A 15,972-nucleotide genomic window follows, 5' to 3' on the forward strand; every position below is an offset into this window, starting at 1 on the left:
CCCACAGTACTCTCCAAAAATTTAGAGCAAACCACCTATGAAACCTACATCATTTCTGCCAATATCTGGTTCCAGATGCAGCTTCATTAGAAAGCTCAGAATACTCAAGTACCACACATCATTCTTCCAGCTGTGCTGTGGACTTTCTGAAGCCCAGAAAAATAGATTGATTTAAAGTATTTATTTTGACCTGAATAAGTTCAACCAAAGTGAATGTTGGGATTTAGATGTGAGAAAAATATGCTTTCTTTTCTCTGACAGATACAAGCTATGGAAAATTAAAGCTCTGGACAATTCTCCTTGATCTCAAGGTGATTCAATATTAAGATGAAAACAATAACACAGAAGCAAAATGTAATGATGACAAGAAATGATGCCCTTGGTGATGTTGTTGAGATACTATATTCTCATAGAAAACCATATTTGCATCCAATTTTCTATTGTGTATGTAGTTTAAATCAGATGGGATTGGATTTTCTGATAATTCCACCAAAGGAATCTTAATACTCCTCATTTAAACTAAAATTTTTCATTGTCACCATAGGGATAGAAAGAAAGTCAAGACAAATTTATGAGAATTTTGTAGGTGATAAATGCAATGAATAATGTAACAATGTTTAGTGCAATGTGGATGCTCATTATTAAATACATCAATTAGTATCAAACACATACATTACTCAAAACCCTATATGTAAATTCTTAGTTTTTAAGTGGATCTCAGTCCAGACGTTTTCTCAATTGCTGAGTAACATATTTAACTGCCTATTTAATATTTCAACTTAGAAAAAAACACAAAACATAAAAGAATGGTTCAAAACCTTTCACTTTTAATTGCTCCACTCACTAACTTCCCCATTCTTATAATTAGCCATCTTAATGAGAAGCATCAAATGTACTTTTGTAACAAGAACATAATTTAGAATTATAACTGTTTTCTCCACCCAGAATAGACAAAGCAATCCTTAGCAAGAAGAGTGAAGCAGGAACCATCACAATACAAGAACTTGAACTATACTACAGAGCAATAGTAACAAAAACAGAATGGTATTGGCACCAAAATAGACATGTAGACCAATGGTACAGAATAGAAGACACATTAAATATACTTACCTTATACTAGATAAAAGCTCCAAAAATATACATTGGATAAAAGATAGTCTCTTCAATAAATGGTACTGGGAAAACTGAAAATACATATTTAGCAAAATGAAATTAACCCCTAACTTTCACCCTGCACAAAAATCAACTCAAAGTGGATTAAAGAGTTAGGCACTAAACCAGAGACCCTTCACCCAGTAGAAGAAAAAGTAGAACTAAATCTCCACCAAGCCAGCTTAGGAACCAACTTCTTTAACAAGACTCCTAAAGTATACGAAGTAAAATCAAGAATCAATAAATGGGATGGAATCAAACTAAATAGCTTCTTCACAGCAAAGAAAACAATCAATAATGTGAAGAGAGAGCCAGCAGAATGAGGAAAAAATGTCTACCACATACACCTCCAATACAGTATTAATCTCCAGGATATATAAAGAACTCAAAAAAACTTAACACAAAAAAACAAATTACACCATTAATAAATGGGCAAAGGAACTAAACAGATACTTCATAGGAGAAGAAATACAATTGATCAACAAATAAATGAAAAAATGTTCAACATCTCTAGCAATTAGAGAAATGCAAATCAAATCAAAACTACACTGAGATTCCATCTCATTCCAGTCAGAATGGCAGTCATCAAGAATACAAGCAACAATAAATGTTGGTGAGGATATGGAGAAAAAAGTACACTCACATATTGCTTGTGGGACTGCAAATTGGTAGGACTACTATGGAAAGCAGTATGGAGATTCCTAAGAAAACGTGGAATAGAACTACCATTTGACTCAATCATCCCACTCCTGGGTTTATACCCAAAGGACTTAAAATCAGCATATTACAGTGACACAGCCACATCAAATTTAATAGCAGCTCAAATCACAATAGCTAAACTATGGAATCAACCTAGGTGCCCTTCAACAGATGAATGGACAAGGAAACTGTGCTATATGTACACAATGAAAAATTACTCAGCCTTAAAGAAGAATGAAAGTATGGCATTTGCAGGTAAATGGATGGAACTAGAGAATATCATGATAAGCAAAATAAGCCAACTCCCCCCCAAAAAATGACAAATGTTTTCTCTGATAAGCAGAAGAGATCCATATGGTGCAGGGCAAGTAAGAAAGAATGGAGGAACTTTGGATTGGGCAGATGGGAGTGAGGGGAGGGGAGGGCTTGTGGGGTGGGAAGGGTAGTGGAATGAGACTGACATTATTATCCTATATACGTGTATGATTACATGACAAGTGAGACTCAGGACCATGTACAGCCAGAGGTTGTGCTCCATTTGTGTACAATGTATCAAAATGCATTCTACCATCATTAGAACAAATTTAAAATTTTTTTAAAAATATAACTATTTCCTTCATTTAAGTCTTTATTCATATCCACACTCCCATAAAATTCTAGTGGTTCTACAGCCAAAATGTATATGACACTAACTTTATTTTGCATCTTCCTGACCACTGACATAGTTCGTTACTGCATAATTTGTTGAGATTATGTAATGAATATAACAATGTTTAGCCCTGTGTAGACACTCATCATTAAATATGTGAATTAGTATCAAACACACACTTACTTGAAACACCATGCATAAATTTATGAAAATAAATGATATAAATGGAAAGAGAAGAAAACTCTAATGCTCTAATATCAACCTATTTATAGAAATCAAATACAGTTTAAATTTAAGATTACTTTTTGATGTGCATCAAATGTGATTTCTAGGTTTCTGTCATTTTGGTAGAGCTGTGCATAGTATTCAATTTTTCACTTCACAAAAATTAACCATTTTGGAGTGCTTGTACTTATTGGTAATATTGTTGAGTAATAATTGAAATAGGCTAATCATATCAAATCTTACAATTTTCTGCAGTAAGACAAGAAAAACTGAGACAAGACAACATGCAAAGTAAAATCATTTTTAAAAAATTACAATATAAAAATTATGTGAAGAATGAGAATAAATGATATAAATGGAATGAGAAGAAAGCTCTTTTTTTCCTCTGTTAAAAAATACTATTTCCTTTACTTTTTCTTACATGAAATCCTTCTTTCCCTAATGGAAGTGGGTGACATTTATTCTTAGAGATATGTATGAATAATATAAAAATACAGAAAATAATTGTAATATCCACAGTGAATTAGAGATAATATTTCTATTTCAAATGTAATCTTAAATATCAGTGACTTGATATCTGTATGTAGATGGATGGTATGGGTATAGGTAGGTGAGTATTGCTTAGGAAATAGCTTATTAATTAATTTTAATATTAAAAGCAAATGACAATTTTGCATAAGACAAATTTTTTTTACTCACCTAATAAGTCTTGAAGTTTATTTTTGTAGTTACATATCTGCTGGGTTGTGTAATGTGCCTCAAAAAAGTCATATTTCCCATGATGCATCATAAGGAGACCTTATTTGGAGATAAAATTGTTAATATGATGTGATAACTTAATATGAAATCATCCTGGATAAGAATGGGTGGAATGTATTATAATAACTAATGTCTTTATAAGAAGAGAAAGAGACACAGATACCAGAGGAGAAGGCCAAGTGAAAATAAAGGCAGAAATTATAGTAACTTGGCCTAAAAGCCAAAAACAAGGATTGCCAGCATCCGTTGAACAAGATGATGTTTATGTCCCCTGAATTTTCTTAATGTTTTTTATTTGACTCTAGGTCCCTGAACTCCTTTTTCCTAGAGCATGTACTTTAGAAAACTTGCAATTTTCCACTCTCCCTCTGAGATATAAATATTCTTCCAGATTCTGGCCAGTTTTACAACCCCAGGATATCTTTCCCAAGTCCAGGAAACTATCACTGTAGAACATAAATATGAGAAGAGATAATGCTTCTACTCTTGGTCTCCTTGGACTGGGTAGGTAGCAAAAACAGATGACCTCATCATAGTGACCAATCCCCCACTGAATGTCCTCCAGCTTTTTCCACTAGTTTATCTCAGGGGTTTAAAACTAACTGGGCTTTTGTTTCAATAGCTTTCAGTCTTTCGTTTCAATTGCAACAGTCTCAATTACTAACTCAATATATTATTTTGAATAAAGTTGTTCTTTCTTATTTTCCTGGGTCTAATACAAATTTTCTTTTCCACTGCTGGAACTAGAATAAAAAGAATGTTCACGCAAGAAACTTTAGAGAGAACATGGCCCTGATGACAACATAATGCCAGACTTGTAGCCTCCAGGATTATGAGACAGTAAATTTCTATTTTTTTTAAGCCACAAATTTCATTTTTATTTTTTGGCAGAAGCCCTAGTAGACTAATAGTCCATGAAAATATATAAATTTCCCAATAATTATAAACTATTCTCAAGCATATTTTAAGTCTTTATACTACCTTATATTGATGAATATGTATTCATCATTATCTTATTATAAATATAGATATACATGTATGTGTGTGTGAGTGTGTGTGTATATGGAGATATATATATAGAGAGAGAGGGGAAAGTTTTGTATCAAAATATCAAATTGTACTACATATTCTTGAAATATGTAATGGATACTTGTTTAAATGTTTAGGATAGAGATTTTTAAAAGACTTGATAATTTATATGCACCCATAACATGTTTTTGCATTCCATTAAATATTATTTTAAATATTTTAATGTCTTTGTAAATATCTATATTATAAATAATTCATTATTAAAAAGTCATATTCTGTTGAAAGCTGTAGATCTGAGTATTCGATAACAAATAGACAAAATTCATCCTAAGCTAATTATCATAGAGTTATATTTTCATTCATCTAATCTTCCACCCTCATCTATCTTAAAAACACTGAAGAAGAGTACAGAAATATTTTCTAATCAAGAACTTGTGGATAAATAGTGTGTTGTTCCATTTGCTCTTACTTAGATTATAATATTATGTTGACTAATTTTCTCTGATTTGATAAAGCACATCATCTAATTTTGTCAGGAGTTTTGTTAGCATAATTACTATGATTAGAAGAATTGTGAATTTAGTAACTCTTGAGCACAGAATTTAGAATGTAGGAAATGAGCTTGACCAGGTCATTGGATTTGTAACTCAGGAACTCTATTACTTTATAATAAGCAATAAGACATTTGGTTTTGTAGATTGAATGTTAGATATGAAGGGAGTCAAGAGTCTTATTTCTGATGCTATTTTAAAATATCATAATAATTTAATCAGTTTATAATTTGATAGTCACTGCTTTTGTTTATGTAGAACTAATTGCTTAAATTCTTTGGGGACTCATGACAAAGTTGGATGAGTTTTATAAATACATGCAAATGGGGCTGGGGATGTGGCTCAAGCGGTAGCGCACTCGCCTGGTATGCATGCGGCCGGGGTTCGATCCTCAGCACCACATACCAACAAAGATGTTGTGTCCGCCGAGAACTAAAAAATAAATATTAAAAATTCTCTCCCTCTCTCTCTCTCCTCTCTCACTCTCTCTCTCTCTCTCTCTCTCCCTCTCTCACCCTCTCTAAAAAATAAATAAATAAATAAATAAATACATGCAAATAATTGTTATGTAAATTTTCCATAATATGGATATATCAATGAGTGATATCAAAAGTCCACCCTCAAAAGCTTAGTTCTTTTAACTTCCCTCAGTGTATATAGTCCATTAGAACTTTCTCTAGATTAGTGCCCTGGAGCACAAGGATTCCTTTACTAAGTGAGTAACATTTAATTTTTCCTGAATGACTAGATTTTTCTGAAAGATAATGAAAGCTAGAATATATTCCCACTGGTGTATGACTGTGTCTGGTGTGGGTGTGCCCTAACACCACAGTCTTTGCCATTTTCCAAATAAGTGTCGTCAGGACCTCAATGCAGCAGTCTGATTCAATCTGGGAGATGGTGCAAAGCTTTTGATTAAAAGAGCAAAACAAAGACAAACCTCTAAGCACCTTCAAGTGCCCCAGTAAAGTATGATTGCTCCATGGCTTTCACCTTTCTGGGGCATAGGTATATAAGATTAAAGGAAATCTCTGGGTCACAATATTTCCTCTCCATTATTTTTCTAGGGTGATTGTGAAATCACCCTATCTCTCAAAGAGGAGCTTCATTACAGAGCTCCATCTACCCTCAATTTCTGGATTTCCATTTTCCTAGATTTAATTTTGCTTTTATAAATTGAGAAATCACTATGGCTTTTTTTTTTTTTAAGAAAAAGGGAAGGGATTCCAACATGGCGGCGGGCGCGGAGAGATCAAGTCTCTGACCTCTTCAGCTGTGCGGGCATAGGGAGTCGTAAACAACCTAAATCTGTTTGCTCAGGATCACTAGGCAATGCTGAGCTGACGTGGATCTGGGGCGAACAGTCTGGGCCTCTCAGAACACACACTGAGCCCAGATCGGCTGAATTCAAGCTCCCATTCGCCTGCTTCCCGCAGACAAACAGCTGTGACTCAGCACTAATTCATCCGGCTGAAACAACTGGTCAGCCCTTCTGATCCTACAGAGGTAAATGCCAACCAAACCTTCATACGTAGTGGCCACAGGTTTGAAACGGGGCTCGGGAGAGACAGTAAGGACCCACCCGTTGCATTGGTCACCCGGCAAAGGGAAATGAACTGTCGCCATTTGCAAGAGATACCACCATGGCAGAGAACTGACATCATCAGACTGCGGCGGAGGAGATAACTTCATTGAAATCTGCGGCTACAGGTGTGTAATTCCCTAGCCTTCCCACTCCACACATCAGGGAAAACTTAAGGGCCCCTCCTAGCTCTCCCGTAAGTGCCCCTCCCAGCTCTCCCGTAAGGGCCCTTCCCAGCTCTCCCGTGAGCGCGATAGCCAGACCGAGGGAATCAGAGGTGCCGTGGGACCCGAGGCGCGGAACTACCGCTCCCACCAGTGCTGAGAGCTGAGGTCTCTTGCACCAGCTACCGGGGGCGTGGCTACCAGAGGGCAAGTAAAATTCGCTGAGGATTCTCAGCCCCAAGCTCTACAAACTTAGGGTCTAAGGGAATGGCAAACTGGAAGAGTGTGTCCAGTCGTTCATGAAAACAGGGCTCCTGGGAGCAGCAGACCTGGCTTTTAGCCAGTATTGTGGTGAGCGGCACCCGTGAGAGGGGCCTGGCTAGAGGAAAAGTGGGGAAGTGACTAGACACAAGAGGAGGCCCTAGGCACTCAGGATTGGAGACTTGCCCAGTCTGGGAGGAGGAACTGCTGCACAGTAATTGGTTCCTGCATATTGACAGGAGAAACTTGGCCTGGTGGGCATAGCGCCACCTACTGAAAGAGAAGTTAGTCAAACTCTAAGACTGCATTTATTAGTTTTTTTCTTTTTTCTTTTCTCTTTTTTTTGATTTGGGTTCTTCTTTCATTTTCATTTTTCTTTCTTGTTGTTTTTTTAATTTTTTTTACAATTTAAAAAAAAATTTTCTTCTAATTTTAATTTTAATTTTTTTAAATTATTTTTAAAATTTTTTTCCTTTTTTATTTCCTATTTTTTTTCTTCTTTTGTCTTTTCATTTCTTTTCAATTATCTTATCCCCCCTTCAGTGAATTCTACCTGCTTAATCTCATTCTCTTTAGTGACTTCTTCCCTTCCCATCTAATACCTTTCCTCCCAAGCATCAAATAAATTTATAGGAGTAAACAGTAACTCAGCAGTCAAACAGAACAAGAAGTAACATGAGCAGCTTCAAAAAGCAAGGAAGAAAAGGAGTACAAACAATGCAGGACAGCCTAAATATTCAGGAAGACCTAGAGTCATCAGAAAAATGGTCATATAAAGAACTCAAGGAAAACCTTAGACAGATGGAATGGAACCTTAAAGAGGATACAAGACAGCAAATTCAAGCAGCGAAAGAACACATTGAGAATGAATTACATAAACAGATAAAAGAAGAAGTTAAGCATCTTTATCAGGAGACAGAGATTATAAAAAATAATCAAACAATAATTCTAGAAATGAAGGAAATGATAAACCAAATTAAAAACGCAATTGAGAGTATCACCAACAGAGTGGAGCAAGTAGAACCCAGAACGTCAGATAATGAAGACAAAATATATCATCTTGAAAAGAGTCTAGCCAACTCAGAAAGGCTGGTAAAAAATCACGAGAAAAACATCCAAGAGTTATGGGATAACATAAAAAAACCAAACTTACGAGTCATCGGGATAGAAGAAGGTACAGAGATTCAAACCAAGGGAATGAGTAACCTGCTGAATGAAATAATTTCAGAAAACTTTCCAGAAATAAAAAAGGAAACAGATATACAAATTGAAGATGCATACAGGACACCGAGCACACAAAATCACAGTAGACCAATGCCAAGACACATTGTTATGAAGATATCCAATACACAGAACAAAGAGAAAATATTAAAAGCTACAAGAGAAAGGAGACAGATTACATTCAGGGGTAAACCAATAAGGTTAACAACGGATTTTTCATCACAGACACTGAGAGCAAGAAGGTCATGGAACAATGTATTTCAAACACTGAAAGACAATGGATGCCAACCAAGAATTCTGTATCCAGCAAAATTAAGCTTCAAGTATGACAACGAAATAAAAATCTTTCATGATAAACAAAAGTTAAAAGAACTTGCAGCCAGAAAACCAGCATTGCAAAGCATTTTGAGCAAAACACTTCACGAGGAAGAAATGAAAAACAATAACCAAAACCATCAGTAGGAAGTGCCTCGGTAAAGACAGAGGGCGAGGGGAAAGATAATCATGGAGAAACAAACTAAATTTGTTAAAAAAGGGATAAATAATCAAACATGGATGGAAGTACAAACCATATATCAATAGTAACTCTGAATGTTAATGGCTTAAACTCTCCAATAAAGCGACATAGGCTGGTATCATGGATTAAAAAAACAAATCCAACAATATGCTGCCTCCAGGAGACACATCTGATTGGAAAAGACATACACAGGCTGAAGGTGAAAGGATGGGAAAAAATATACCACGCACACGGTCCTCGTAAGCAAGCAGGGGTGGCCATCCTCATATAGAATAAAATCAACTTCAAGACTAAGTTAATCAAAAGGGATAAAGAAGGACATTATATACTGTTAAAAGGAACCATTCACCAACAAGACATAACAATTATCAATATTTATGCACCAACTAATGGTGCTGCGACATTCATAAATCAAATTCTCCTCAAGTTCAAGAATCAAATAGACCACAACACAATAATTATGGGTGACTTCAACACACCTCTCTCACCATTGGACAGATCCTCCAAACAAAAGTTGAATAAAGAAACTATAGAACTCAATACCATAACCAATAACCTAGACTTAACTGACATATATAGAATATATGAACCATCATCAAATGGATATACTTTTTTCTCAGCAGCACATGGATCCTTCTCAAAAATAGACCATATATTATGCCATAGGGCAACCCTCAGTAAATATAAAGGGGTGGAGATAATACCATGCATTTTATCTGATCATAATGGAATAAAACTGGAAATCAATGATAAAAGAAGGAAGGAAAAATCCTACATCACATGGAAAATGAACAATACGTTACTGAATGATCAATGGGTTACAGAAGACATAAAGGAGGAAATAAAAAAAATCTTAGAGATAAATGAAAATACAGACACAATATATCGGAATCTATGGGACACAATGAAAGCAGTTTTAAGAGGGAAATTCATCACCTGGTGGTCATTCCTCAAAAAAAGAAAAAACCAACAAATAAATGAGCTCACACTTCATCTTAAAGCCCTAGAAAAGGAAGAGCAAAACAACAGCAAATGTAGCAGAAGGCAAGAAATAATTAAAATCAGAGCAGAAATCAATGAAATTGAAATAAAATAAACTATTGAAAAAATTAACAAAACTAAAAGTTGTTTCTTCGAAAAAATAAATAAGATTGACAGACCTTTAGCCATGCTAACGAAGAGAAGAAGAGAGATTACTAACATACGGGATGAAAAAGGCAATATCACAACAGATGCTACAGAAATACAGAAGACAATTAGAAATTATTTTGAAAACCTTTATTCCAATAAAATAAAAGATAGTGAAGTCATCGATGAGTTTCTTAAGTCATATGATTTGCCCAGACTGAGTCAGGAGGATACACACAATTTGAACAGACCAATATCAACGGATGAAATTGAAGAAGCCATCAAAAGACTACCAACCAAGAAAAGCCCAGGACCGGATGGGTATACAGCGGAGTTTTACAAAACCTTTAAAGAAGAATTAATACCAATACTTTTCAAGTTATTTCAGGAAATAGAAAAAGAGGGAGCTCTTCCAAATTCAATCTATGAGGCCAACATCACTCTGATTCTGAAACAAGACAAAGACACCTCAAAGAAAGAAAACTACAGACCAATATCTCTAATGAACCTAGATGCAAAAATCCTCAATAAAATTCTGGCGAATCGAATACAAAAACACATCAAAAAAAATTGTGCACCATGATCAAGTAGGATTCATCCCTGGGATTCAAGGCTGGTTCAATATATGGAAATCAGTAAATGCTATTCACCACATCAACAGACTTAAAGACAAGAACCATATGATCATCTCGATAGATGCAGAAAAAGCATTTGACAAAGTACAGCATCCCTTTATGTTCAAAACACTAGAAAAACTAGGGATAACAGGAAATTACCTCAACATTGTAAAAGCAATATATGCTAAACCTCAGGCTAGCATCATCCTAAATTGAGAAAAACTGAAGGCATTCCCTCTAAAATCTGGAACAAGACAGGGATGCCCTCTATCACCACTTCTATTCAATATAGTTCTCGAAACACTGGCCAGAGCAATTAGACATACGAAAGAAATTAAAGGCATAAAAATAGGAAAAGAAGAACTTAAATTATCACTATTTGCAGATGACATGATTCTATACCTAGAAGACCCAAAAGGGTCTACAAAGAAACTACTAGAACTAATAAATGAATTCAGCAAAGTGGCAGGATATAAAATCAACACGCATAAATCAAAGGCATTTCTGTATATCAGCGACAATACTTCTGAAACAGAAATGAGGAAAAACACTCCATTCACAATATCCTCAAAAAAGTAAAATACTTGGGAATCAACCTAACAAAAGAGGTGAAATATTTATACAATGAAAACTACAGAACCCTAAAGAGAGAAGTAGAAGAAGATCTTAGAAGATGGAAAAATATACCCTGTTCATGGATAGGCAGAACTAACATTATCAAAATGGCGATATTACCAAAAGTTCTCTATAGGTTTAATGCAATGCCAATCAAAATACCAATGGCATTTCTTGTAGAAATAGATAAAGCAATAATGAAATTCATATGGAAAAATAAAAGACCCAGAATAGCAAAAGCAATTCTAAGCAGGAAGTGTGAATCAGGCGGTATAGCGATACCAGATTTCAAACTATATTACAGAGCAATAGTGACAAAAACAGCATGGTACTGGTACCAAAACAGGCGGGTGGACCAATGGTATAGAATAGAGGATACAGAGACTAATCCACAAAGTTACAACTATCTTATATTTGATAAAGGGGCTAAAAGCATGCAATGAAGGAAGGATAGCATCTTCAACAAATGGTGTTTGGAAAACTGGAAATCCATATGCAACAAAATGAAACTGAATCCCTTTCTCTCGCCATGCACAAAAGTTAACTCAAAATGGATCAAGGAGCTTGATATCAAATCAGAGACTCTGCGTCTGATAGAAGAAAAAGTTGGCTCCGATCTACATATTGTGGGGTCAGGCTCCAAATTCCTTAATAGGACACCCATAGCACAAGAGTTAATAACAAGAATCAACAAATGGGACTTACTTAAACTAAAAAGTTTTTTCTCAGCAAGAGAAACAATAAGAGAGGTTAATAGGGAGCCTACATCCTGGGAACAAATTTTTACTCCTCACACTTCAGATAGAGCCCTAATATCCAGAGTATACAAAGAACTCAAAAAATTAGACAATAAGATAACAAATAACCCAATCAACAAATGGGCCAAGGACCTGAACAGACACTTCTCAGAGGAGGATATACAATCAATCAACAAGTACATGAAAAAATGCTCACCATCTCTAGCAGTCAGAGAAATGCAAATCAAAACCACCCTAAGATACCATCTCACTCCAGTAAGATTGGCAGCCACTATGAAGTCAAACAACAACAAGTGCTGGCGAGGATGTGGAGAAAAGGGTACTCTTGTACATTGCTGGTGGGACTGCAATTTGGTGGGGCCAATTTGGAAAGCAGTTTGGAGATTCCTGGGAAAGCTGGGAATGGAACCACAATTTGACCCTGCTATTGCCCTTCTCGGACTATTCCCTGAATACCTTAAAAGAGCATGCTACAGGGATACTGCCACATCGATGTTCATAGCAGCACAATTCACAATAGCTAGACTGTGGAACCAACCCAGATGCCCTTCAATAGATGAATGGATTTAAAAAAAAAAGGCATCTGTACACAATGGAGTTCTCTGCAGCAATAAAAAATGACAGAATCATAGAATTTTCAGGGAAATGGATGGCACTAGAGCAGATTATGCTTAGTGAAGCTAGCCAATCCCTAAAAAACAAATACCAAATGTCTTCTTTGATATAATGAGAGCAACTATGAACAGAGCAGGGAGGAAGAGTAGGAAGAAAAGATTAACATTAAACAGAGACATGAGATGGGAGGGAAAGGGAGAGAAAAGGGAAATTGCATGGAAATGAAGGGAGACCCTCATTGCTATACAAAATTACATATAAGAGGTTGTGAGGGGAATGGGAAAATAAACAAGGAGAGAAATGAATTACAGTAGATGGGGTAGAGAGAGAAGATGGGAGGGGAGGGGAGGGGGGATAGTAGGGGATAGGAAAGGTAGCAGAATACAACAATTACTAATAGGGCATTATGTAAAATTGTGGATGTGTAACCAACGTGATTCTGCAATCTGCATTTGGGGTAAAATTGGGAGTTCATAACCCACTTCAATCTAATGTATGAGATATGATATGTCAAGAGCTTTGTAATGTTGTGTACAACCAATAAAAAAAATAATAAAATTTAAAAAAATAAATAAATATGATAGGCCATCTTGCTATTAAAAAAAAAGAAAAGAAAAGATAAAGGGAAAAAGGTAGGCTGGGGTTGTGACTCAGCGGAAGAGCACTTGCCTCAAATTTGTGAGGCACCAAGTTCGATCCTCAGCACCACATAAAAATAAATAAACAAAATAAAGGTATAAAAAAACAAAGAAAGAAAAGCAAAAGAAAAAAAAACTTTTATTGCTTTGCTAGCAAAGAAGCACAGAGGACTCCTGTCTCAGAGGCTGTGATTCTGTCCATTAAAGGGAGAAAGGGACTTTTAAATAGGTGATTTATTCCACATATTCTGTTAGAGTTGTAATTCACCTGTTAATTTAGGAGACAGTTATTTCTGAGATCTTCTATACATCTTCAAAGTCAAGATTACTGCATTCCTGTGGTGGGTGTGTACTCAGAGAAGGATAACTCTGCATAAGAGGGAAAAGAAAGGTAATCTTGTTTACTTGAGATTAGGGAGGGGAAGCAATTAGAAAGGGGCAAGGAGAGAGGAAGAGAAAAGAAACATGGCCATTTAAACCTAGATGTCCTTCAATAGATGAATGGAAAAAAATGTGGCATTTATACACAATGGAGTATTCCTCTGCACTAAAAAATGACAAAATCATGGAATTTGCAGGGTAATGGATGGCACTAGAGCAGATTATGCTAAGTGAAGGTAAACAATCCCTAAAAAACAAATGCCAAATGTCATCTTTGATATAGGGAGAGCAACTAAGAACAGAATAGGGAGTAAGAGCATGAGAATAAGATCACCATTAAACAGGGTCAAGAGTGGGGAGGGAAAGAGAGAGAGAAGGGAAATTACATGGTAAAGGAAGGAGACCCTCATTGTTATACAAAATTACATATAAGAGGAAGTGAGAAAAAATGGGAAAATAAACAAGAGAGAGAAATGAATTACAGTAGATGGGGTAGAGAGAGAAGATGGGAGGAGAGGGGAGGGGAGGGAAGGGGGGATAGTAGAGGATAGGAAGGGCAACAGAATACAACAGACACTAGTATGGTAATATGTAAAAAAGTGGATGTGGAACCGATGTGAATCTGCAATCTGTATACGGGGTAAAAATGGGAGTTCATAATCTGCTTGAATCAAATGTATGAAATATGATATGTCGGGGCTGGGGATGTGACTCAAGCGGTAGCGCGCTCGCCTGGCATGCGTGCGGCCCGGGTTCGATCCTCAGCACCACATACCAACAAAGATGTTTTGTCCGCCGAGAACTAAAAAATAAATATTAAAAAAATTCTCTCTCTCTCTCTCTCTCTCTCTCTCTCTCAAAAAAAAAGAATCTTTAAAAAAAAAGAAATATGATATGTCAAGAGCTTGTAATGTTTTGAACAACTAATAATAAAAAAAAATCTGAAAAAAAAGAAAAGAAAAAAAATAAGTTACAGTGGCAGAGCAGCAAGGGCTAAGTCAATGCATGAAATAGAACACTGTTACATTTCCCCACTGCCCTTTTCTGCATTCGATTTCTATGGAAAAATGGATGATGACATCTCCACGTTGCTTCCTGTTGAAAAAGGGCAAAGCTGGGGGAAGTGACACAAAGTCTCTTTTTATCTGATGAGGCATGGACAGTTAAGGGTGTTCAGCATCAAAGCAGTGCACAGGTCCATAGTGGCAAATGGCATGGCAGGTGACCAATGGCCCAGGGTGTCATGACTTGACTGAGTTCGGTTCCTTTTCCTCAAAGTGGACCATCATGGAGCAATCTTTACCATTAAGGGAGAGAAGGTGAGAGTTTCCTGAATCAAAAGAAGTTTTGGCACCTGCTGGACCAGTCCCTCAGTCCCTCCTTTTACTCACAGGAATGGCTACTCTGGTTCAACCTGAGGGAGACTCACCCATCTCCTAACTCTTTTGCAGTCAGTTCTAAACTTTGCCAGCCACCTTGAATCCTCAGCATGGAAGTGGAGTTTCTTGGAGAGCCAGGCCTGCGCAAGAAAGCTAAAGTGGGGGCTGCTCTTGGTTTCCTTATGGTGTGCCAAATTTGTTACCAAAAGCTCAGTCTTTGTCTCCATGCCAATCCTATAATGAGGACATGGTTTTGATTAAAATGGAAAAGATGTTGTGTTGCTTTTCTCTTGTCCCAGAATCTGTGATTCTCACTACCACCGTTTTAAAGGATCCCATTCTATGAAGGATTTTTTTTTTTTTGCCAGACTCCTTTAAACCCCTCAAATTCCAGAATGGGACCAAGTGTTTTTGAGTTTCCTCTAGTGTCCTCTGCCACTGTGTCTGCCTTTCATTTTTATATAATTATAAATTTTGTCTGCATTATCTATGGAAAGAAATCAGGAGTATCAGCAGAAATCAGAAACGCAGATTAATTTAAGAGAAGGTGTAGGATGGAAGCTGGTGTTAGCATATGGGTAGATTTAATGTGATCTACAAATTATGAGTATGTAAGTAGAATTCTTGAGATGTGATGGGGAAATTTGTTTTCACAAACAGAAAACAATAAACTAGGATTCTCACCTCATATTAATGAAAAAACAAACAAACAAACAAATCCACCTGATGATGCCATTACAAAAAGAAAAAAAAAATTATGGAACAATATTCCTCCCTAGCTCAGACATAAACTAAATAAAATACAAATAGAAACCAATGACATATGGTAAAAGAGCTCTATAATGAAAACTGTAAAACATCAATAAAGTAATTGAAGATTATATAAATAAATAAAAGATAGACTTGTGTTAGACTACTTAATGTTGTTAAAATGTTCACACCTCCCAAAGTGATCTGCAGATTTAATGCAATCCCATCATAATATCAATATTTTGCATTTTTTCACAGAATTAGGGGAAAAAAGATGTCTTG

Source organism: Spermophilus citellus (assembly GCF_964194105.1).
Source record: "Spermophilus citellus genome assembly, chromosome: 5".
NCBI lineage: Eukaryota > Metazoa > Chordata > Mammalia > Rodentia > Sciuridae > Spermophilus > Spermophilus citellus.